Source organism: Panthera tigris, chromosome A1 (genome assembly GCF_018350195.1).
Source record: "Panthera tigris isolate Pti1 chromosome A1, P.tigris_Pti1_mat1.1, whole genome shotgun sequence".
NCBI lineage: Eukaryota > Metazoa > Chordata > Mammalia > Carnivora > Felidae > Panthera > Panthera tigris.
In genome coordinates this window covers 144,321,348-144,344,532 of record NC_056660.1, presented here as the reverse complement: position 1 = coordinate 144,344,532, position 23,185 = coordinate 144,321,348, and the positions used below count along the sequence as shown (strand labels likewise).

Below are 23,185 nucleotides of genomic sequence, written 5' to 3'. Positions count from 1 at the left end.
GGCAGTTTTAAAGCATGAATTAATGAGCATTACTTTATAAAGTTCCCTATTAATCTTTCACATATGTATTACCACTTGTTTCCTTGCATTAAGGAACATCCTTTTTAATTTAAGTTTATTTATTTGTTTGGGGGGGCACAAGTAGGGAGGGGCAGAGAGAGAGAGAGAGAGAGAGAGAGAGAGAGAGAATTCCAAGAAGTTTCTGTACTGTCAGTATGGAGCCCAATGTAGGCTCAGTCCCCCAAACTGTGGGATCATGGCCTCAGCCAAAATCAAGAGTCAGATGCTCAACTGACTGAGCCACCCAGGTACCCTAAGGAATATCCTTTTTTATCAAAGAGACTTTGTTTTTCAGTTGTAATTTCCCAATAAAAAACTTGGCTCTGTATACACTTGGCAATACTACTCTTTACTCATTAGTTGATAGTTTTACTTTTCCTAGCAACTGTTTCAAATATCTCATTTCTAAATGCTGTCAATTTCAGTTCCTCTCAGTAACAGTGGATAAGGTCATATCCTTTTTGACAGAGAAGAATGAGGCCATCTGGAATGAGCTGCATGATAGACTGCTTTCACCTCAACCTATTTCTATGTTCTTTTTTTTTTTCCTTTAAAAAAATTTTTTTTAATGTTTATTTATTATTGAGAGACAGAGAGAGAGCATGGGAGGGGCAGAGAGAGAGAGAGGGGGATACACAGAGTCTGAAGCAGGCGCCAGGCTCTGAGCTGTCAGCACAGAGCCTGAGGTGGGGCTCGAACTCACAAACCCTGAGATCATGACCTGAGCCAAAGTCACATGCTTAACCGACTGAGCTACCCAAGTGCCCCTAATTTCTATTTTCTTTAACAGAAAGTGATGATAATCTCTTCTTTACTTGCAATCTCAGAAGTGATGCCTTTTTCCCTTCCTAGATTGTGCTCTGAATTTAATTTCTTTGTCTCTTAGAGACCCAACTCTCAAAATGTATCATCATATTGAACTCCTTCCCCAGCTGAAAAAAACCTTTACGTGACTGCCTTGTTATTTTTAACTACTTTTTGATTTCTGCTCTTTCTTAGCCAACACTTCTAAATGAGCAACTGTAGCTACTCCCTCTATTTCTTAGCAACTCACATCCTTCTTCGTATCTTGTAATCTAGCTTCTACACTACTACCTCACTGTAACTGTATTTCTTGGCCTGGTGAATGCTTGCTTACTTCAACACTAAGTTGCAGAATAATCATTCAAGAAGCCTTCTCCAAATGGCCAAGATGGACTCCTTATGAATATTTTTTTTCTTATTACTCTGTGTGTGTAGTTCCCACTTTATATTATGTTTACTCCTTTAGATCTAAAATCATGTCTTATTTACATTCACATTTGCAGTATCTGATATATAAGCTCATAATTAATTTTTTAATTGAATTGAAAGTATCTTTTGCTTTCCTAATGTTTTTTGATCAGTGTGTCATTCAGGATTTTTAACGATCTACTTAAAATTGTCTTCTCTCTCGCTTCTAAACCTTTCTGGTTTATTTCCTCAACATTCTTTTTTGAGAGCCTATTTGCAAATGTTTGCTTGGTCCTGTAAGTTATCATTATATATATTTATGTAGCTTTGAGTGAATGTAACTTCAGTACCTCTCATGCATTTAGGCACAGGAAATTCAGTGATTAATAAGGGAAACTCCTTCAGCTGAGAATTTTGTTGACTTCAAGGAGAGAAAAACACTCCAATAATCATAATAAGTTACACAGTAACACCTTGGTTTGTGAGCATAATTCATATGGGAAACACCCTTGTAATCCAAAGCACTTGTATTATCAAAGCCAATTTTCCCACAAGAAATAATGGAAATTCAGATGATACGTTCCACAACCCAAAAGTATTCATATAAAAATGATTACAATATTGCAATATAATACAAAATAATAAAGAAAATACAAAATATAAAGAAAAACTAACAAATTCACCTACACTAACCTTTGAAAACCTTCATGGCTGGTGTGAGGGAGACAAGACAGAGGAGGGTTATTGTGTAGGATGACTTTCACTATCACTAGTGGAATCACTGCTATCTATTGGCTCAGTTGAATCTTTTTCTTTTCGTGCAACTTTAACAGGGAACCTATCCAATGATGTTGCTTTTGCCTCCTTTTGAAGATTTCATGGAAATATGACATTGCACTATTGTTAGATTCATTGCTCACACTGCTATAGCATAATTTGGGTGGTGCTTTTCTACAAAATTTTGCACTGTTTCCCACATCTTACACATCTCTCTAATCTCATTTGAAGTGAGGGGTTCCTCCGCCTTTTCCTCCTCCTCTTCCTCCTCCTCCTCCTCTGCAGACGAGATACAGATGCAGACTTTATAAAATCTTGCAATTTCGGCCACTCGCGTACCTTGTTCATACTTCTCAGTGATTTCCTTCTTAACTTCCACCATAATCATCTCCTTCTTCTTACTGTCTTTCTTTTCAACCTTTGTCTGCAGTGGGCCATTGTATATGCTTGTATGGATGTTGACTACAGTACAGTATTAATAAGCTCTTGTCATATACTGTATTTAATGTAACTGGCAATAAGGCAGCAGAGGAAAGGGTCTATATCTGCAGGCACCCTGACCTAGAATGAAGCAAAGCATTCCCAAGCTTACTCTTACATGGAAAAGCAAGGGACTGTCCATAGGTGCTTTGAAGTAACAAAAAATACACTAGTGCCAATTGTGAACACCTTCCAATGTTCTGAAAAATCACTGATTTCTGCCAAACACTGTGGCCTGAGACCAAGCATCTGAGCATGGAAGATGATACTGGCAATCCTGCAGTGAGAGAGAGAAGAACCATTGGCATTGGCTCAGTTGTGATCATGTGACATCTGGTGTCACGTACTACTCATATTGCAAGACATCACTCGTTTATCAAGTTAAAATTTATTGGAAATGTTTGCTTGTCTTGCAGAACACTCACAGAACAAGTTACTTGCAATCCAAGGCTTTACTGTGCATTAGACTATGATGAGTAGTCTAGGCTTTCTCCTTAAAGTTTTCATGTGAAGCAGTGATGACCACATTTGTGCTTATGAAAGGTTAATTAGTGGGACGCCTGGATGGCTCAGTTAAGTGTCCGACTGTTGATCTCAGCTCAGGCCATGGTCTCATGTTTATGAGATCAAGGCTTGCATTGGGTTCTGTGCTGACAGTGTGGAGCCTACTTGGGATTCTCACTCTCCCACTCCCTCTCTGCCCTTCCCCTACCTGTACTCTCTCAATCTTTCTCAAAATAAGTAAACTTTTAAAAAAAAAGTTAATTAATGCCTGCCTAAAATGTGGACCTGAATAGAAAGAGACGTGAGGGAAATGTTGGGTGTTTTGTTGTTTTGTTTTTTAATTTTTTTTTCACGTGTATTCATTTTTGAGAGACAAAGAACAAGTGTGACAGGGACAGAGAGAGGGAAATACAGAATCTGAAGCAGGCTTCAGGGTCCAGGCTGTCAGCACAGAGCCCGACACGGGGCTCGAACTCACAAACCTTGAGATCATGACCTGACCCAAAGTCAGATGCTTAACCGAATGAGTCACCCAGCCGCCCCTGTTGTAAGTCTTTTGTAAAAGATGATGAAAGACTTGATTATGACAATGGCAACAGGATGAAAATGGGAAAAATACCAAAGATATTTGTGCAGCTTTGTCGTTTCACCCATGTTTGATTTGTGTGTTTTCCCGCTGGACTCTCAGACACCTCTACTAGTATATCTACTAGTATTTCTAGTATGTTACTAGAAATAAGTAATGATAGTAATAATAGCTAATATTTACTGACTCCTTACTTTGTGCCAGATATTATTCTAATTGCTTTATCAAAGTTAACTCAATATTCCTTTGACAACTCTAAAAGGTAAGCAGTATTATTATATACATTTTCTGAAGAAGGAACCATTGTACAGAGTTTCAGTAACTGAATAATGTCACGGGATCCATATTCTTTTCTTTTGTTTTTTGGGATTTTTTTGTTTTGTTTTTTACCCATAGTCCTATATTGTCTGAAACCCAAATTATTTCTCTCTTAAGTTCTTTTCTATGTGCTTTCATTTCTCTGTATCGCTATTTCTACCATCCATTTTTCCAGCCTGAAAGCCCGAATTATTTTAAGTGCTGATGTCTCTGCTTCCAGTTTTTCCTTGTGCTTCTTTCTTCTTCTTACTGTGGGAGAAATATCAATATCATCATATTATTAAGTTGCTTCATATCTTGGATACATATAATAACTTCTATCACTTGTTGAATCAAATATATCTTGGTGTTTAAGAATTCCCAGCAACTGTTCTTATGTTCTACATGCAGTTCTTTTGTACCCTGATCAAGGAGGGAATAGTTTCCTATCTTTTGTAGTTCTTTGTAATTCATTGTTTCCTTTGCATGTTTTCCCATGTTCTTATTCTGATCCAAATTATTTTTATTATTATTGTTCCTTTCCATACTATTAGCTTTTCTTTAAGATTCAGTTCAACCAATACTATCAAAGTGAAGACAACCCCAATGTTAGGTTGGTTTCCTGTTAATGTGATTTCCTATAGTACTTATAATAAGCTGTGTTCTGAATTACCTGTGCTTTTGGTGGGGTGCTGGTCTCCTGAGTATTATAGAGATGAATGAGACTACTCTGGTGATCAATTTACATTAACTGCATCAGGGAGTTAGTGTCTGGAGAATAGGTGACAATGCCTCTGCTTAGGCAAAAATACCCAAATAACTCACAAACATGTAAGAAATAGGTAATATTTTTACCAAAGCAATGCAGTGCATTACAATTTATGATAAATTTTCTCCCAAACTAAATGGTGTTTGTTTCCTTCTGGAACATTTCTCTTTACTATTCCCTCTCATGCAATTTCAGGGCTTAGAACACACAGAATGGTTGGCTTTATCCAATAGTTGTGTTTTTACTATTCTATATTATACTTGATTATATGCATTGCCTTACAGTATGTAATAATCATTTCTCTCTTTTTCTGTTCTGCAATAAACTTAAGAATAGATTCTTACATTCTACTTCACTCAACTGTATCTGGAAAGTACCACACCCAAGCTAGAAACATAATAAATATGTTTGTAAATTGAAATGGAGCACAAACAATAAGCTCCCTATATTTATTACTCTTCAGGGATAAATGTAGAATATCTAATTTTCTAACCTTTCTATCACCTAATATACACATTTAAGCTATGCACTTTCTCTAAGTACTACTTTAGCTATACATTATAAATTTTGATATAGAGGGTTTCTGGAGTTGAGATCTAAATAATTGTCTATTGTGATTTTATATATTTAGAAAAATGTATTTTTACTTTCTAGAAGTATACAGGTTTGAAATAAGTTTTTTTTTAATTTAATTAACTTCTAATTAAGTTTCTAAATTAATTAATTTCTAATTAAGTTTCATAATTTTATAGCATTATACTCAAAGAATATCATCCATATATATATTCTTGGCTATTTTTTGTGCTCTTGTAGCCTAGTTTGATCTATTTTTTATGAAGATTCTAGAAGTGTTTTTAAAAAATGTATATTTTCTATTTATGGATGCTAGGTCTTATAAGTGTCCTTTATTTTTTTAATTTTTATATTTTAATGTTTATTTTTAAGAGAGAGACAGAGAAAGAGTGCAAGCAGGGGAGGGGCAGAGAGAAAGAAGGAGGCACAGAATTCAAAGCAGGCTCCAGGCTCTGAGCTGTCAGCACAGAGCCTGTTGTGGGGCTTGAACCCACAGACCACCAGATCATGACCTGAGCTGAAGTCAGATGCCCACGCAACTTGAGCATGTGCCTTTAAATGATAAGGCACCATGATAAGTGCCTTTAAATCAAGCTTATTAATTGTGGTCAAATCTAATTTTTAGCCTGTTTAATATACAAGTTTTTGAGAAGTCTATTATTGATCTCTCATTGTGATTATGGGTTTGTTCATTTCTCTCTGTAATTTTGTCAGTTTTGGTATATATATTTTAAAGTTACACTGTTAAATGCATTAAGGATGCATTATAACTTGCTTGTTGTAAATTGTCTCTTTTATTATTAAGTAAACATTTTTGTATCTCCTAATGTTTTTTGCCTTAAACTTTACTTTGTTAGACAAAACATCTAGTCTTATCTAGTTGAATAATCAGTAATAGTGATTTCACAGTGAAAGAAAGGGTTATTTTATGGCTCCATTTTCAAAAATGGTGTTTAAAATAAAGTTAACTTAATGGCATATGTGATTGGCCACCATATATTAGAATTTGATCTTGAAAATTAATTATGTGGTCATCTTTTAGTAGTCAAATGATTATTCAGATGAAATGATACTAAAAATAAGTTGACATTTCCTATGTAATAGCACCATTGATTCACCTACAGCAAGTGCTAACATGAAGATTGTATAACTTACTCTATTTTAGTGTCCTTTAAAACTATCTAAACTTATTTAAAAATAGTGAAGCAAGTATCAGCTACCTTGACTTCTGTCAGTTTTTCACCCAGGAAATTGATATGCTTACCTGATCTAAAATAAAACCGAGGGGCTCCTGGGTGGCACAGTCGGTTGAGCGACCGACTTCGGCTCAGGCCATGATCTCACGGTTTGTGAGTTCGAGCCCCGTGTCGGGCTCTGTGCTGACAGCTCAGAGCCTGGAGCCTGCTTCACATTCTGTGTCTCCCTCTCTCTCTGCCCCTCCCTCACTCATGCTCTATCTCAGAAATAAATAAACATTAAAATAAGTAAGTAAATAAATAAATAAATAAAACTGATTACTATAGATTTAAGATACTTACTAATTCTATTTTAGCCAGAAACAAAACATGTAATAATAGCAGTGATTCCGTCCAGCCAGTTTTTACTGACCACATGCCAGGCACTGCCAAATGCTGTATATACAAAGGAGGAAAAGAGACCTGGCCCTTTAAGGCTAAGTATTTTCGGTCTGAACAGAGAAAATCTCAACATAATGTGGTTGGTCCTACGATAGAAGTTGTACAAGATTACAGAAACCATAAATTCTTATTCATCTTTTGCTGATGAAGGTATATATTGCTAAAATTACATTCCTAAGGTGTGGTCATTGTTTTCTCTGTAATATAAGAAAAATAGAATAGAAGGGACTTAGGTGAAAAGAAATGGATTTAAAACAGAAGTTCAATAAGATTGTTAAATAAGTTAGGGGGTGTGGAATTTCCTTTCTGAAAATAGTAAGGATTGGCTTGTTAGTAAACCTTTTTAGTGTCTCATGCATTCTAAAGTGAACGTATGCTTCTCTCTTTTCCCTCCTTCCACACTTGATATAATCTCTGTACCCCCTCGTAGGACTTGGACTCAAAACCCTGAGATCAAGAGTCGCATACTCTACTGACTGAGCCAGCCAAGCGCCCCTGAAACATTTTTTATCCATCCACATATATTTTCTATTGCTGTCCAAGCAACTCAGCCTATCATTGTGCTACTTCAGAAGACATCATTTCTTACCCCCTTTATTTTAGTTTCTCAAGGGAGCTATCATAGTTATCTATTTAAAACAATGTATCTGATGATCATGTGCTTTTTCCTCAAAACTCTGTGATAACTTTATATTGATCCTCTGATAAAGTTAAAATCATGCCACACTTTGAAATCACTGTGACTTAGCCATATTGACCTTTCTTATTATTTCTTATATTCTGCCACTCTTGCTCACCATAGAGTCTTTACTTTTGAATTCTTTTAGTTTATAATATTTAAGTTATAATGGCTCACTTTTTCTTTTTTGCCCCTTTGTCACCAACTCTTTCTTCAGCTTCTCTGTGTAAGTGTTACTTCTAGGAAACATTCTGTAGCCCTCCAAAGTACATTTTTCTCTCACTTTTTATTTTTCTCTTAGTATTTGTCACATTGGTAAATGAATATGTGTGTAGTTATGTTTCTTCCTCTAAGATTGTAAACTCTTGAGAACAAGAATAAGGTTTCCTTGGTGTAGTATCAGATATCTAGTAGGCACAAGTATTTGTTGGTTTAAAAAAATGTACTCATGAATGAAAAATATTAAGTAAAAAAACTGATTTAAAAATATATAAAAACCTGGGGTGTCTGGCTTACTCAGTCATTGGAGCATATGACTCTTAGTCTCAGAGTTGTAAATTCGAGCTCCACATTGGATACAGAGATTACATAAAAATGAAATCTTTAAAAAACATAAAATAAATTAAAAAAATGAAAATATATAAAAATCTAAGACATTTCAATCATGGTGTCATTTTTAAACTTCAGATTTTGACGTTTGAATTTCAAGCCATTTTATATTAAAAGGCTCTCCTGTTAAATTTTTTTAAAAGTTTATTTATTTTCAGAGAGGGAGATAGCCCTTAAGAGCGGGGGAGGGAGGGTCAAAGAGAGAGAGAGAGAAACCCCAGCAAGCTCCGCACTATCAGTGCAGAGCCTGATGTGGGGCTCAAACTCACGAGCTGTGAGATCACCCCCTGAGCAGAAGTCAGATGCTTAACTGACTGAGCCACCCAGGTGCCCTTCTGTTAATTTTTTTTTTTAATTTGAAATCTTTTTATCTTTCCTTACTATTCACTGTTACAAAACCCTAAACCAAATGAATTTTGCCTGCTTCCCACAAAGCAAATTAACTGTTTAAAGATAAAGACTTCTTATCTTGAGAACACCCAAAAGAAGGTGGTACAATGTCTGCAGCCACATAGCTGCAAACAGGAATTCCAGGTGTTTTGAGAACTGCTGGCATATTCTAGAACCCAATACACCTTTGTACTATAAGATTTGGTATAGTTGTTTTTAAAAAATACACTAACTCTTTTTGTTGAAACTATACCATCTTTCTCTGATGACTGAATATGTTACAGATATCAAAATGATGAACATCAGTGATTACTATAGAGCATTATAGTTGAAGGTTAGAAGAAATGATGGGTGAAGCTTGGTCAAATGGGTCTCCACCACTCTCTCATAAGATTGATTTATTTTTTTCTTTTAAAGTAACTTTCTAATATGATCGTCTTTACTTTTGCCTCTCTCTTCCAACAGAGAGTTATCTGCTGAATTTCTCATTTTTTTTAGTCTAATTAACTGTATTTTTATAGGTGTTATCTGTAGATCTGTGTCAGGACATTTTTTAGATGATCTCTCCACCAAAACATTACACAGATGGAAAAGCATCCTTTGCAGGTATTCCTTAATCTGTATGCGCCAATATATAGTAATGTTTTGTTTTGCCTTATGGCTGCAATTAAATAATTTCAAACCCAGTAACAGGATAAAGCATAGTTATATTCTATATTAATAACAAGATTCTGGGACACCTGGACGGCTCAGTCGGTTAAGCATCCGACTTCGGTTCAGGTCACGATCTTGTGGTTCATGGGTTCAAGCTCCACATCGGGCTCTGTGCTGACAGCTCAGAGCCTGGCACCTGCTTTGGATTCTGTGTCTCCCTCTCTCTGCCTCTCCCCGGCTCATGCTCTGTCTCTCTCTGTCTCTCAAAAATAAATAAAATGTTATAAAAAAAACAAACAAGCTAGCCCCTGTTTGCAGTTTGCAGCCTTTGTAAACAAGTATTTTCATTTACTTTTTTATTTTCATTTTGTACTTTTTTATAATTAGTCTTTTATACCACTTTTAAGAAAACAGTAACATGTTTTAAAACCAAACAATAGAATTTCTGCTCAAATCACTATCAAGTTCTTTTTGTTCATAATAACTTTGGGGGAATATGAGATATTTTAAATAACTAAAGACAATTAAAGATTGAAACTTTAAAAATTAATTTTAGTATGGAAATCATTCAAAAATATTGTGATGTCATGAAATAACTTGAAATTTATTTTGTTGATCCTATTAAAATTCTGAAGTATATTTAGTTATTTGTTCTAGGTAAAACTTAAGAACTTTTGGAAATTTGTTTTACTAGATGCATATTGTTTCAAGTCTATGCCAACAATACTATTAAAAGAAAAATCTGAGAATTATTGACTTTGCACTTCTCCCTACCAAAGCTGTAAATTTCAAAAGAAATAATGTATTTCAGAGGAGATATGCCTTTTTGCAAAACTTTTTAACTGACTCACAAGTGATATGACTTTTTAAAAAAAAAAAAAGTTTACTTATTTATTTTGAGAGAGAGAAAGACAGAATCCCAAGCAGTCTTCGCACTTTAAGTACAGAGCTCAACATGGGGCTTGAACTCACAAACCATGAGACCATGACTTGAGCTGAAACCAAGAGTTGGATGCTTAACTGCCTGAGCCACCCAGGCACCCATTGTTATGACTTTTTAAAAGATGAGTATATAATGATTACCTTCTTCCTGGAAAAATCAAACATACAACCAAAAATTAAGATGATTCATATTATCAATAAAGAGCTATACCTCAATGACTATGATCTGTTCTGTGACAAAGATTTTTTAAAATAACTTAAAAATAGAGGCTCTCTGGTTATGTGATGAGAACAATTATGCCTTGGATTCTAAGACAAGGCCATTTAGGATAACAGAGTTAGCAACTGAGAAAGGTCCTTGTACAGAGCATTGAGAGGAAGTCAAGAAAGGTTAATAGATCTGCCTTGGAGATCTTGGAGGCTAATGCAGGCAATAGATGGATGTATGTGCAAGTGGTTATCATTAGGATGGTATCAATGAATAATGGAAATACTCTTCAGGTGGCAAATGCTAGGCACCAGGGGTTCCTGGCAAGAAGTAATGAGTAGATATCGAGATGGATGAACTATTGGTATCTAAGGAATCCAGTTGCAAATGGTGAGGACTCAGCTGTGGAAATGGAAGTTCAGTGACAGAACATACCCCCTCAGAATTAATATAAGGAAAGAACCCAGTAGAATGTTTTGCTCTAGTCTCTGAGACATTGAGCTGCTAGTTAGTTGGGAACTGAGGCTGGAAGCCCAGCAAATGGAAGTAAGAAATGGACCTTATGCCTCAGGGATTGAGGCTGGATCCTAGTTACTTTGAGTCATCGTGCAGGGTCAGAACAGGGACCATTAGCAAACTCAGCATTATGGCAAGCCCTAAACTCTGGTTTCAGTTGTTTTTATATTTTCTCCACCAAAGAGCTAGCTTGGCTAGAGTCTAGATGGCTTTAGTGGGACCTGCAGTTAACATTTAAGGAACCATTTCTTTGTGGATAAGAGGAAAGGCAGAGTTGGAGACTGGCACGCAATTAGAGTTGAAGAGGAGATACTGCCTTTGCCATTCTTCTCCTTTCTTTGCTTCTCCACTGTGGAAGAGGAAAAACTGATTCACATGCGTCATGCTTCAAAGCCACTAAAAAAATTGTGGAACCAGGAAAACTACAATACCTAACCTAGGGGAGCTGTATGTGTGTGTGTGCGTGTGTGTGTGAAGTTTATTATTGAAGTATAGTTGATATACAATGTGCTGTTAGTTTCAGGTGTACAGCATAGTGATTTGACAATTCTATGCATTACTAAGTGCTTACCATGATAAATATAGTTACCATCTGTCATCAAAAAAATTATTACAATATTATTGACTATATTTCCTGTGTGTACTTTTCAACCCTATGACTTATTTACTTTATAACTGGAAGTTTGTACCTCATGATCCCCTTAACCTATTTTTCCCATGTTCCCACACACCTTCCCTCTGGCAGCCACCTGTTTTGTTCTGTTGTTTATTTTTCATCAGGACAGTTAATGTAATCAAAATGGTAGAATTAGCAAGTGCATATTATGCAACACGTCAGGTATAGTAACCTCTAAGGGTTGTTAGAGTTCCCTAATTTATAGATGCCCCATGAAAAATGTTCTTCAAAATGAAGTAGTCATTTTAGGGGACACTTGTATTATTTTTCCATTGCTGATATGACAAATTGCCACAAATTTAGCATCTTAAAACAACATAAGTTTATCATCTCACAGTCCTGTAGGTCAGAGGTGGGAGTTGACTGGGCCAGTTTCTCTACTCCAGGTCTCACAAGGCCGAAATCAAGATGTGGGCCTGCTGGGCTCTCCTTAGGAGGCTCTGGGAAGCATCCACTTTCGAGCTTATGTAGGCTGTTTATAGAACTCAGTTTCTTGAGGTTGGTGAAGTCACCCAGGGCCTCCTTTCAGCTTATAGAGGCTACTGCATTTACACGCCGTAGGGATTAGAGCATGGATATCTTCGTGGGGCCATTCTGTCTACTACAGAGAGAATTTTTTTCCAAGGGATAACTCTGATAATTCAAATTCCCTTACTAGGTGCTAATAGGAATAGTTAAAATACCTAGATTCTCAGACAAGTAGAAGCCCAGGGATTTTTATATTGAATCAATAGTATAAAAACAAGACAAAGGCTTACATCTGTATTTTTTTAAAGTTTATTTTTATTTTTGATAGAGAGAGGGTTGGGGAGGGGCAGAGAGAGAGGGAAACAGAGACTCTGAAGCAGTCTCTAGGCTCTAAGGTGAAAAAGGAAAAGCAGGGCAGTCTACTAGAATCTATAATGGTTAAAAACTTGTGAAAGAGGTTACAACATTAATATTTTTAACATCTTTTTCTTGTGTTTTTCTTTAAACTATGTATGGTATTTTTAAATACTGGTGAAGGCTACATTATTAAGTGACTAAAATGTTTGTGGGTGGGGAGGAGGAGTATTAAAGAAAAAGTTCAGATAGGTCTGTAGGTTGACCATGTAGTCATAATGCAGGCTTATTGCTTTAATAATAAGTTACCTAACTTCTGACATTCATATGAAGACAATACTTCTTGAGGGCTGAATGTATACAAATGCTAAAAATGCTGTCATAGATATCCCCATTACATTTTATTTAAAAAAAATTTGTTTAATGCTTATTTTTGAAAGGGAGACAGAGTGTGAATGGGAGAGGGGCAGAGAGAGAGGGAGGAACAGAATCCGAAGTGGGCTCCAGGCTCTGAGCTGTCAGCACAGAGCCTGACGTGGGGCGTGAACTCACAAACCATGAGATCATGACCTGACCCAAAGTCGGATGCTTAACCAACTGAGACGCCCAGGTGCCCCTTTATTTTATTTTTAAACAAAAATTTTATATACTATTTGTATGTTTTCCTAGTAATTCATAGTTATCATTTTGAGGAGTAGTCACACCAAGTTCAAAATTTTGTGTCACAAAGAATCCGTGAGTCTTAAAACAGCTCCAAGCACAGTGAGCACCTAATATTTGGGTTACATATATAGATGGAAAGATATTACCTTGAACTTAATTGTCTCAAAACAGATCTCTTATGTGAGCTCTTTTTCCTTATAATCTACCCTTTCTAATAAAGCTGAATATAGAATTCAAGGAACAAGATCTCTGACCCATGGTTGCTCTTGTGAAAATTAACAACTAAATTAAAGGCTGCCTCCTGAAAGTTTCCTTTAGGAATAAAATCATTTTTGTGTTTCTCAGGATCCTTCTGCATTTCTCTTGCACTTAAAAACATTTTTTAGCACCAGTAGGTAATTCTCTTCTGTTGCCTATCCATGCTTCTTGGCCTTCATATGAAAAAGTTAGCTTTTTGTTGAAATTACCAGGCAGTCAGAGCACTCTTTTTCTTCTGTATGGCAAACACCAGCTATAATATTTATATCACCAACTCTTCATCACTTTCTATATTTCTAGGTGTCAGGGTCTCACTGAAGTTTGGTTTTTGTTACTTGATTTTGCTTTTAATGCTATTTCTGAGTCTGTCCCTCTTTTGGAAGCCCAAGAAATTATAATACTATTCTTTGGATAATTAAGGTTTTGCAAAAGCAACAAATAAAATATCTTTATAATTTAAAAACTGTCAGTGATCTTGGTTCTCCAGACTCTACGAGGGTGACTGAGGAAGGTAGACTGGGGTAGAACATATAGTGCTAAGTATGAACTTGTGTAATCAATGTAAACAAATGCTCAGTAATAATGTAAGTGATTTTAAGATTATAGCTAGGATCTAACTTTACAAAACAGAAAAACTTTTTCTTTGTAGTCTCATTTAAAATATTTTATATTTTATTTTACTGAAATAAGACTTCATGTTTAAGTTAGAAATATCTACCTGTTATTTAACCTTAAATTTTAGGGATTAGGTTTGTTTTAAGTAAAGTTATTAGCATTTGGTCCTTTTTTTTTTTTTTTAAGTTTATTTTCTTTTGAGAGAGAGAGTGTGTGTGTGGATAGGAGAGGGGCATAGGAGAAAATCCTAAGCAGGCTCTGTCTAAGGGGAGACAGAACCGCATGTGGGCTCAGTCTCACAAACCATGAGCTCATGACCTGAGCAGAAATCAAGAGTTGGATGCTTAACTGACTGAGCCATCCAGGCACTCAGCACTTGGTCCTATTATATAGCTATTGACAAAACTGGCAGTGTGTATATTTAACATATAAAAATTTTTTATGTTATAAATAGAAATAATATGACATTTCAGAAAATTTGTAGGAATTTTATTCAAATATCACTTATATAATTCTAACAGTTAACTTTATGCATCCACCCACAGTATTTCATTGGTTATTTTTTATCATTTGCGTAATTATAGTCATGCTATACTCAATTCTGTATTTGGCAGGTTTAACATAGCATTATATCATAAACAAATTCCTATGTTTCCCAAATCATTCCACTTGTAACCATTATTTTTAATAATTGAATCATGTTTCATCGCTTAGATGTACTACAATTTATTTAAGCATTACATTATTGCTGAATTTTTAGGTTACTTTGAATATTTCTTACTATAAATATATGACCATGAATGTATTTTATGCATACTATTTTTCTCATAGTTCAGAATTTAAAATTGAATAGTATCTGAAAGGAAGGATCACTTAGTCAAAATTTATTAATTTTTTATGGCACATGATATATACACGTAAAGTGCTTTCTATAAGTGTACCAGTTTTTCATGCCACCAATAACTTGTGAAAATCCTTTCCTGGCAAGATTCCTCAACATATTTCCTTAGTTATTAATAATACCTTAACTGTTTACTTAGTAACTAATGACATTTGCAAAGAATGACCCTTTGAGGTTTGTCGGATCTTACACCTGTTAACTGAAATGATTTCCCAACTTTCTAGCATTAGAAAAGAATAACCCAGGTAAATGATCACTGAAAAAGTTCACATAATTCTAGGCAAGTAACTTAGAAATAGAGTACCTAGATATGGAATTGAAACATTTGGGAATTATAAAAATCAAGAAAACATCCTCAAAATACCTGGAAGAGAAAAATAGATTACATCCCTAGGAACAAAAATCTGGACAGTATCAGACTTTTGCAACCCTATTCAGACAACAGTGGTATCTGTAGTTTTGATGAGAGTCAGCAAAGACATTTGCATATATAAAGATTTGGAAAATAATATTTATATATCCTCTAGTCACCCTTGAAATGTATAAGAATTAAAACTCATGAGTAGCAAATGTTTTGTTATTTTTAAGAGACTGATAGGGAAAACAATAGATAAAATTGGAGTTCTTTATTTTTAATGCTGAAAGTATGGTTGCAAAACTGAATGTAGAGGTCAAAAATTATTAGTGAAAAAAGAGGTGATGGAAACAAAAAGTTTATGCCTAAGACTCCAAGTGTTTATAACAAGAATTAGAAAGTGGAAGAGGGAGATGTAGAATAGGAAGATAAGCTAACTTCATTTTTCACTGAGAAAGGTAAATGATACTGTTTGTCTTAACTTTAATACCTTGAAAGCTTAGGATAAAGAGAATTTGTGGGGTTTTTTTAAATTTTATTTTAAAGGACATCTCATTAGATTCATATTACAGGGCTTTTCTTGCTCATGAGTGAGAAAATATAGCATAAAATTTAAAAATAAATGGATAGGAAATTTAAACACATACAAAAAAAACTTACAACATTAATTTCAGACAAAGTAGACTCAAGGCAATGATTATTAAACGTGAAAAATAAGTGAGAAATGGACAAACAACAATTGTAGGGTATTATATATATTTGAACGGGTAAGGGGACAAAAAATAGAGATAATATAAGGATATTACGCAAATGGATAATAATGTAGAGTATGGATATTTTATTAAATATCCATGGGAAATTATGAAAATTGATCATTGGTTAGACCACAAAAAACTGTTCAACAATATCCTAAATATAAAAATTGTATAGTACATCTTACCTAGACATAGTTGGGAAAGCTAGACATTAAAAACAAAAATAAAGCCTCGAATTAAATAAAGCCTATTTATTATAAAAATTGTATAGTACATCTTACCTAGACATAATTGGGAAAGCTAGACATTAAAAACAAAAATAAAGCCTCAAATTAAATAAAGCCTATAAATTAAAATATATCTTTGCTTACATCTATAAGATTTGATGTTGGTGTTCTCATTTTTTTTCTAAATCATCTAATCAGTATAATTTTGGTTTCCAGTTATATCCAGTAACTGTTTAGGAAATCAAAATTACACTGATTAGATGATTTAGGGAAAAAATCATAAGCATCAACATCAAACCTTACAGATTTAATCAAAGGTAAATTCAGAGCCAAACTTTATAGTTTTATATTCTTTGCATTTAAAAAAAAAAGAAAAAATTAGTTACTAATTTAATTGAGAAGTTTGAAAATAATAAAGCCTAAAAAAAAAGGCATGAGAATAGAGATAATAAAAGAACAAAAGAAGTTAACAAAGTAATAAAACAGAAAAAGAAGTAAGCAGTTTCTGGCAAAAATAATGATGATAATGCTAATTCAGTTTAGGAGAGAGAAAATGAATCCTCATCATCTGTTTTAGAGCCAACAGTTCAGTAAGACAGTCCATGGCAGGTGAAATCCACTCCACAAAGTCATCCAGACACTGAGGTTAGTGGCACTCTGCCATTGTACAGGGCATTGTTTTTGTCAGCGTGACAGCAATTAGATCTCTAATTAAAAATAAGTAGGATGGGGCGCCTGACTGACTCATTTGGTAGAGCATGTGACTATCGATCTGGGGTTGTAAGTTCAAATCCCACATTGGGTGTAAAGATTACTTAAAAATAAAATCTTAAAAAAATAGAAGTAGAATGTGTTCCAAACTACTTAAGACCAAGGTCTGGATGTGGCACATACCTCTCCTGCTCACATTCCATTAGTAAGAACCTTAATTCTTGGTGAGAATAAGGGAAACAGAAGTATGATGTAGTTGGGCTGCTGCATGATTGGCTACATTTCTAATACCATGGAAAACGGAGAAAACAGATGTTTGTTGTCTGCTAGCAATCTCTCTCACGGCTGCTACAGAGGACTTTTTGTAAGTATGTGAAAGTAGTGTGTATGTGGATAAAACTAATAATCTCAATGCAATGAAGTGTTCTGAGAAAAATGTAAATGAACAGAATTGAAGCAAATAGAAGTTTTAGAAAATATAAAAAGAATAATGACCATAATTATTTCCAAAATTGCCTTTGTATTCAGGCAGTTTTACTGCTGAATATTTTTTTAACTTTCAAAAAGCAGATAAACACCATACTATAAAACTTCTCCAGAGCATTATAAAAGATAGTTTGCCATCCAATTCATTTTGAGAAAGTAGAATAATCTGGATGTTCAAGTTTGAAAAATATAATACAGCAAGGAACATTCTCAACCTGTCTCATTTAGAATATAGATATAAAGATCCTGAATAAAATATTGGCAAATATAATTCATTAGCCTTATTAAAAGAAGGATCACCCATGATGATCATGCATGGCTTATCTCAGAAATATGATGATGCTTTAAGAAAACTATCAATATATGATTACTTATATCATGCTTCCCACAAAAACAAAACAAAAAAAATATCAAATATAAAAAAGCAAAGCATCTTTTTTTTTTATTTCTGACTTCTTTAAAAATTGTTTTTAGAATACTAGGCATAGAAAGATTTCTTAGTATAATAAAGAATATGTTTTCAATCAACAGTCAAATATTTGACCATGCTTTGCATTAAAGTTCTGAAGACAAGATACCAATTATAACCATTTTAAATGTTTCTCAAAAAAACTCCCGCATATGGCTTAAAAATAGTACGGATAGCTTAATAGTAAAAGTCAACAACTCCCTGACCAATCTCTTCCTACTCACGCCTCCTTTTTTTTTTTTTTTAAAGTATTGTTTTCTTTTTAGGGACTCTTTTTTTTTTTTTAAGTTTATATATTTTTGAGAGAGAGAGAACGAACACAAGTTGGGGAGGGACAGAGAGAGAGAGGGGGATACAGAATCTGAAGCAGGCTCCAGACTCTCAGTGGTCAACGCAGAGCCTGATGTGGGGCTTGAACCCATCAGCTGTGAGATCATGACCTGAGCTGAAGTCGGTGGCTTAACCAACTGAGCCACCCAGGCGTAACTACTCACTGTTTCCTTTAATCATCTTTCCAATTTCTAATAATTTTGTCACTAGTTTAGTTCTTATGTCATTACCTTAATAATTTTTCATATATTTAAATATTTTTTCTATTGTACCAAATACAGACTTCATATTTTGATTCCCTGATAGGCAACTGATTCTCTAACATCCTTATTAAATAAAACTATTAGTTATTTAATCTTGATAAATGCTAACTAATTTAGTAATCAATTATATCTTAATTTTATTTTTAAACAAAATTTCATTATATGCCTGTTGTGAAACCTCCATATCAAACTATATATAACTTTTTTTTTTTCCTACCAGAGGCCACTAATGATAATAACTAAGATTAAAATAAGAAGTCTTTTGGCTTTAATTTCAGATTTTTATTTAAGAAGATAAAATATAAAATAACAGTGTATCTCTCTATTCTCTAAATTCAGAAATAGGGAGTTAAAGAGAGAACAAAAATATTTTTTAAGTGCAGTTATACAATAGCATTTAAGAGAAAGCAGAAAATGGGAAATGGTGCTGGACATATATACAAGGGAAAAATAAACACCACAAAAAGAAGAAGGAAGGGGCACAAATTGACTTATGCCTTCTTAAAGGGTAGAATGATATAAGTATAGGAAGTCCAAGAGAGGAAAGTGGCCACACAGACTTAAACAAAGATAAATATATAACAACATGTAAAGATTTCATGGTAACTCTTTAAAGTTCATTTTTGTATGTCCTTGGGAAAGCAAGTAATTCCCCAAATTTAATACATTGGATACATAAAAAGTAGGTACAATTATATTAGTGATTTGGGAAAATATAAAAGGAAAAGTAAAGTTGTAACTTTCAAAAAAACCTTTGAAATTTAAGTCCTGTGACAAAATAAATGATTTAAGAGCAGTTAGAAAATATCTGAAAGTATATACTGAAAGCATATAAATAATCCAGTGAAGAGACAAAACACTTTTAATGATGATTTTTTCACATTTGCCTGAAGTCTTATGTATTTAGTTTAGTAAAAAGAAATATTTTAAAACCATAATATTTTCATGTTTTTCTTTTTATGAGAGAGAGAAAATAAAAAGTCGAACCTAAATAATCATGCATATATTATATAATAAAGGATTTTCCATGTTATTCTAATGGGAATTCACACAAACCCAGTGAAACTAATACTTTCTAGTAGTTCTTAATATAGTTAAACTACTTGCACTTTTTCTGTGATTTAGTCACAACTGTCAAGAATAACACATACTTTATCAGTTAGAGCCAACAACTTTCTGTGGATCCTCAAGTCAAGAGATAATTTTTTTTTTAATTTTTAAATTTATTTTTGAAAGACAGAGTGCAAGTTGGGGAGGGGCAGAGAGAGAGAGAGAGGGAGACACAGAATTCAAAGCACACTCCAGGCTCTGAGCTATCAGCACAGGGCCAACATGAGGCTCAAACCCTCGAACTGTGAGATCATAAACTGAGCAGAAGTTGGCGCTTAATCTACTGAGCCACCCAGGTGCCCCAAGAGAGATAAATTTCTTACAAGTTGGAAGTAAACTTGAAATAAGTCTCAGAAATTGCATCAATGAAATGAAGAAATTTTGTATTTCTTTCTTCTACATAAATTACTAATTCTCAAAACTTGATTCTCATTTTGCTTACAGTTTAAAAGCATATATTATTTATATTGCTGTAAGTGAGCAAGTTAAGCAATTTGAGAAATATACTCTTTCACAATGCTTGAAGTACCACTTAGTGTGTGTACCTCTGTAGTATTTATTATCAGATTAGTATTTGTTAATGATTTGCATGGTGTACCAAATGGTACTCTAAGCTTGAGTCCACACAGTACAATAAACAGTGAATTATCCTTTGTCAATAAATCCCAGAAGACTGGATGCATAATTTAGCTCAAAAATGTGGTCCACAGAGTGAAGTTTGGGCTGAAATGCTCTGAACTAGTGCTTTCTATGAGGTAAACAAACTGGGTAATTATTAAGATTCTGTTCACATCACTTTGTATCCTTAAGCCAAGGATAGAAATTACTATCACACCAGAAAATGAAATCATGCTCTATACTATAAATCATCTACCTATAAAACTCTTCTGTTTTCAAGACACTTCTATTATTATGCCCAAAGTATGATTATTTTTTTTCAAAGTATGATTATTAAGAAAGAAAGAATTCCACAAAATTCTTGTGCCACTGTAAGGGAATAGGTACAAATGAAGAATTTGCACATCTTGAAATGTGGGAAGGCATCCTCAACAACAAAGCAAGAGTCATATTTAAATAAGTTGATGGGGCACCTGGGTGGCTCAGTCGGTTAAGCATCCAACTTTGGTTCAGGTCATGATCTTGCGGTTTGTGAGTGCGAGCCCTGTGTTGGGCTCTGTGCTGACAACTCAGAGCCTGGAGTATGCTTAGGAATCAGTGACTCCCTCTCTCTCTGCCCCTCTCCCACCCAAGCTCTGTCTGTCTCTGTCTCTCAAAAAATAAATAAATGTTTAAGTAAAAATTAAAAAAAAAAATAAGTCACCATAACATGATCCATTCGTTTATGTGATTTATTCATTCATTCCTAAATATTCTATTTATTTTTTTAAGTGCTTATTTATTTTTGAGAGTGAGAGAGCACAAGCGAAGGAATGCAGAGAGAGTGATTGAGAAAACGACACAGAATTTGAAGGCTCCAGGCTCCAGGCTCCATGCTGTCGGTGCAGAGCCTGATAAGGCACTTGAACCCACCAACTGTGAGATCATGACCCGAGCTGAAGTCTGACACTTAACTGAGGAATCATCCAGGTGCCCCCCCCAACTATTCTATTTAAATTTATAATCCCTATCCCTTTATTGGGAATTCCCTATTCCTTGCTCTTTTTTTTTCTACATAGCACTCACCATTATCTTTCTTCTTTCACTAGAATGTTAACTTCCAAATAGCAAGGATTTTTTTTCCCTATAGCGTTAACTGCTGTGTTGCAGAACTTAAAAGACTTCTTGGCAATTTATATTTTGACTGAATTTATTCTATAATTTTGAAGTCATAAAATGAAAACTCAAAAGGCATTTTAAAGATTTAATTTGCTTAAATCTTCATCTGAATCATGTATTTTGTTTCACTTTTAAATAATAGCTGAAAAAAAAAAACAAAAGGGAGCACATATAATGCAGAACATAGAAGGAAAAAAAACCTAGCATATTATATGCCCTTAACCAATATAGTCCCCAAAAAGAAAACAAATAAAGGAGCCAACGATGACCCAGTATTTTTACTTGTTGAATTTTAATTTAGATGCAGACAAACTTTTTCTTTTACTTAGGGGAGGCAAAAGCTTCTTTTATGTACTTTCTAAGCAATTAGAACTGAGGGGAAAATAGCATCTTTGAATTACACTAAGACGTTGCAGTAACCCATTGAATTCTATTTTATTTTTTGTAAACCTGCTCAAAGTTGTAATACACAACTACAGTAGTATTTTTTCTATATAACGTAGTATATTTTTTCTATAAAAATATAGGTGAGAATAGTTTACAAACTTGTCTCAAAAATATTTCTCTTCTGCAATTAATTAGAACAATAGTGACATCTTATCTCTAGCTCTTAGTACTGACAGCAGTTTGCCCATGACAGTAATTCACTGTCAAAGGATCTAGATCAAATCTTTCTTCCTAGATCAAGCTGTAATCATATATATATATTTATTTATTTATTTATTTATTTATTTATTTATTTTTTTAATTTTTTTAATGTTTATTTATTTTTGAGACAGAGAGAGACAGAGCATGAATGGGGGAGGGGCAGAGAGAGAGGGAGACACAGAATTGGAAGCAGGCTCCAGGCTCTGAGCCATCAGCCCAGAGCCCGACGCGGGGCTCGAACTCACGAACCGTGAGATCGCGACCTGAGCCGAAGTCGGACCCTCAACCAACTGAGCCACCCAGGCGCCCCAAGTAATCATATATATTTAAACTGTCACTGTAACATTGTATATTAAAATTTTACACCAGTTTAGTTAAATGAAAAAAAAAAAGATTTGCCTTTCAGTTTTAAAAAATATGAATGTTGATACATACAGCAAAATAGAACACTATCTGTCAAATAGTGGGTATTTAATGTACATTAATGAAATTGCATGCTTTTGCTTAAAATAGAATAACAGATAAATGTTTCATCTTAATATCTAAGATATATTATTTCTCCTTTTATACTTATCTGCTTTATCAGAAGCTTAGAATTTTGGCATTCATAGGTAAGCAACATTTTAGATAACCACATTTAAATCTACATTTTCTCAGGAAACACTCAAATCATTGGCCTTCATTATTAATAACTACTAGTATTATAGAATAAACACGTGTTAGTATTTTTACAAATTTATATACCAGGAAATGTAGGCTATAAATATATTGATATTACATCTTCTAATGGAATATTAATGCATGAATGACTACCCTGATGTAGAGGCAAGGACAGTGGGACAGATATACTAGATCCATTATTTGTTTTGAGTTCTTTCATAGCAGAACTGTTGGATTCATACTGATCTTTCTTCAGCACATTTCTGATCTCTTGACTGTTCTTAGGATTTATAATATGTCTAACCAGGTAGAGGAATGAAAACCCATGATTATAGAATAGTGATATGTATTACTGTTCTGTGTAAGAATTAAATCTAAAACCTATATTTAATTACAAAGAGTCTAACTCAAAATTTTTCATTCTCCTATTTCATGAAGCTCTAGTGTGCCATGAAATAATTTGTAAGTGAAGTAGACTGAGTTTTTCAATCATTTTTTTTTCATAATCTGTTTATATGAGACTAATCTCTCTAAATCGAATTCTTTTCTTTTATTCAGTCTCCTAAT

The 23,185-nt window shown here is 34.1% G+C and overlaps 1 protein-coding gene across 5 annotated transcripts in view; it reads left to right on the top strand.

Annotated features, from left to right (window-relative positions):
• The window catches only part of SSBP2 (single stranded DNA binding protein 2), a 309,669-nt gene that overhangs the window by 193,169 nt on the left and 93,315 nt on the right, over positions 1–23,185 (top strand). The gene's annotated exons all lie outside the window — the stretch shown is intronic.